The 3,186-nt window shown below is 63.0% G+C and overlaps 1 long non-coding RNA gene across 1 annotated transcript; it reads right to left on the bottom strand.

Annotated features, from left to right (window-relative positions):
• Positions 1–278: 278 nt before the first annotated feature.
• Positions 279–2,359, bottom strand: LOC131384474 (uncharacterized). Its single transcript, XR_009215361.1, has 2 exons — positions 2,231–2,359; positions 279–992 (listed from the first exon to the last, which is right to left on the bottom strand). It is a non-coding gene; the product is annotated as an uncharacterized LOC131384474 (long non-coding RNA).
• Between the last annotated feature and the right edge of the window lie 827 nt (positions 2,360–3,186).

The following is a 3,186-nucleotide window of genomic DNA, read 5'->3' as shown; positions in this document are numbered from 1 at the left end:
CTCCCACTGAGGGGGCTGGATCTGCACCAGACTCAGAAGATTCCAGAATGGCTGGATCCAAGGGTTCAAATACAAAGGGAGGGCTGTGGCCTGAGCCACCGAAAAGTACAGGGGGTGAGCAGGAAGGGTGGGGGAACAACAGAGACAGGAGCAGCAGCTGGACACCCGCTCTCAGGGGTGTGTGAGAGCGACTGCACCATCTTCCAGCTATGTCCCCAGCAAGTGGCTTCACCTCTCTGAAGCTCTGTCCCCTCATCTGTGAAACTGGGATCATCATGGTCTTTACCTCACTTGGTTGTTTTGAGGGTAGAATTGGATAAGGAAATGTACAGACCTTGGTGGAGTGCCTGGCACTAAGTTCACAATCAGTGGTGGTTGTGATTATTATCCCCATTTGCCAGATGGGAAGACCGAGGCTCAAAGCAGCTCAGGGACTTGCCTCGGATTACACAGTGGGTTGGTGGCAGAACCCCTGGCCTCTGCTTCTCCTGACCCCAGTCCAGTGCTCTTTTCCTGGAGGCTGGACCAAAGATGAACCAGCCTTGGGACACAGCCAGCTCCAGAGTGTCAGAGACCCAAGGTGGCCATCCTGGGTCACACGAGCTCCAACGACAGCCTCCATGTTCTAGCACCTCCTGTGCACCAGACGCCATGCCACGAGCTTGTGTGCACCACCTCCAGGAGTCATCACCATCTGTGATGGGGGCACTGCGCTGTCCCCATCGTCCAGATGCACAAGCTGTGGCTTCAGCAGAGCCAGGATCCACCACCAGGACTGTCTGGTCCTGAAATCCGCGTTCTCAGCACAGGCTACTGCTGGGCCAAGGTGGGGCTTCTCTAGACTGTAGCGACAGCTCCCAGGCGCCTTCTCCTTATGTGTTCATCTTCTTCAAGGAGAGACGGCAATATGACACCCAGACCTCCACCGTGGACTCTAAATCTTCTGGACACCAGACAAGTTTCCCCTGCAGGGCGGGGGTCCTTTCTCACATCTGGAAAAGGGGAGGGAGGAGGGAAGAAGAAACATCAGTCCTAGCCCCTCCCTCCCTTCAGCCAGCACAGGGCCGCAGTGGGGGCTCAGGCTGCTAGGCGATGGTGGCGGCGGGGAGGTTTGAAGCATGCGGTCCCCCTTCCCCGCACACCCTCTCTACATTCCCATCTGGTCAGCCTGCTCGCTGAAAGTTGAAGTCCGCCTTGTACAAAAAACAAAAGCCTCCCCTTTCCAATGCAGAAAGCCCCAGAGACCGGGGCCACTCTGCTTGCCTTCTCTCTTGGCCAGTGTGGCCAGGACAGGGGCCGGGGAAATGACAGCTGCCCTGCCCAGGGGAGAGAGATCCCAGTCCTGGCTTGGGTCCTCTCTGGGGCCATACCCCAGGAGCAGCCCGCGGAGCCTGTCCCCGCTGACTCCCACCGGCCACCGCCAGGAGCAGGGCCAGATGGGGCGGCTCAGGCTCCCGCCTCGCCCAGCAGCCCAGCCCCCGCGACCCCTCCCCCTAGGACCTCCCGGCCTGGCCATCCGAGATGACCCTTGCCCCTTCCCCACAGAAGCCCAGACCTCTGACCCTTATTAAAAACAAACCAAACAAAATCTGGAGAGAAAAAAAATTCTCCACAAACAGCCGGAGAGATGATCGCGTGTCCTCGGCGCACGTACACACACACACACGCACACACACCCCAGCCTCAGACACGCGAGGCCGCCTTCACATAAACACGCTGCTGGAGGGCGGGTTTTGTTTATGAAACGTCCAGGTTTCTCTCAACTTTGGGAGGGGTGTGGACCGTTTCAGAGTTTTCTGCGGGATGAGGGAGGCTGGGGGCGGCAAGGATGTATTTTCTGCTTTGTGCTCTTTGCTGGCTCAATCAGGGGCGGGGGATAACTGAACAAAAGGACCAGGAGACCCAGGAAGGGGGCCCCGGGGCAGCACCCCCACCCCCAGGGGAGGTCGGGCTCCGGGAGGGCAGCCCCGGGGCCTGGGAAGCCCGGACTGGGCCTGAGCTCCGGAGGGTAGGGCTGCTGGCCCGCGTCCCCTCGGCGTCTCCGCGCTGGGCCCAGGGTCTGTCGCTCCGAAAACATCTGGGACCGCTGGGCCGGGATCCCTGCCCCCTCATCTCCCGGCCTACAGCGCCTGGAAACCATGGAATCCGCCCGGAACAATGGCGGGGCGGCTTTCCAAAGGCAAACAAGGAACGATTTGGCTTTTCCCTCCCCCGGCCCCCGAACCACTACCCGAGCGAGCGGCCGGGGCAGGTCTGGGGGTCCGGGTGGCCCCGGCGCGGCGGCGGGACACTCCTGCGACGCCCTCGTGGGCCAGGCCCCGCTGCGCATGCGCGGGTTGGGGCGAAGGAGGCCACGGCCGCCCGCGCAGCCTCGCTCTGGCCCGGTCTCCGTGGCAACGGGCTCGGGGGGAGGGGCCGGGCGGCGCGGGCCGCGGCGGCTGCTATTTCTGCCGCTTCCTGTTCCTCGCGGCCACGTCGCCATGGCAACGGTGTTACTCACCGCGGCCGCTTCCCGGCTCGGCTGGCGCGCGTGACCCCGGCCGCTCGCGCCCCCTCGTCTCTCACTTGCTGTGTTTTCCCCTCTTCCCCCGGGCGTCCTCCTCCTCCTGCACCCCGGGCCCCCCAAGCAGCGCGCCCCGGTGCCCCCCACCCTTCCCCCTCCTCCCCGGTGCCCACGGCCCGGGACGAGGGGGAGGGAGATTGATGGGGGACGCTTATTAAAAAACATTGTAACCGTTTCCGTTTTTATTACGTTGACAAGGGAGCGTTATTTACTGTTATTGTTTGCCGAGCGGGCCGCGCCGGAGCGCGGGCGGCCCCCCGGGAGCTCACCTTCAGGCTGCGGCGGGCGGCGGGCGGGGGCCGGGGTGGGGGGCAGGGCGCGAGCAAGGGGCGTCGGGCGGCCGCGCACCCCGGGGCCCTGCTCCTCGCCCCTTCCCCCGCCAGCCCGTCCGGGCCCCGCGGCGGGGCGCGTTGGCGCGGGGAGGGACTGCAGAGGCCCGGTGACTCGCGTTGAAGGAGAAAGGCAACAAAAAATAAAAAAGGAACAGATGACTTCATTCTCGGGAAGGCTCCGTCCTACACGGACCAATTTCCTGGCGACTGTGGTGGAACAGCCCCGCTGCCATTGGAAGCACTTAAAACTAAACCAGATAAAGACCAGAACATTCTGGGCCCTGATGAACC

This window comes from Hylobates moloch, unplaced genomic scaffold (assembly GCF_009828535.3).
Source record: "Hylobates moloch isolate HMO894 unplaced genomic scaffold, HMol_V3 SCAFFOLD_10, whole genome shotgun sequence".
Lineage (NCBI taxonomy): Eukaryota > Metazoa > Chordata > Mammalia > Primates > Hylobatidae > Hylobates > Hylobates moloch.
Note: the sequence above shows the minus strand (reverse complement) of the source record. Positions and strands in the feature narration are given on the sequence as shown.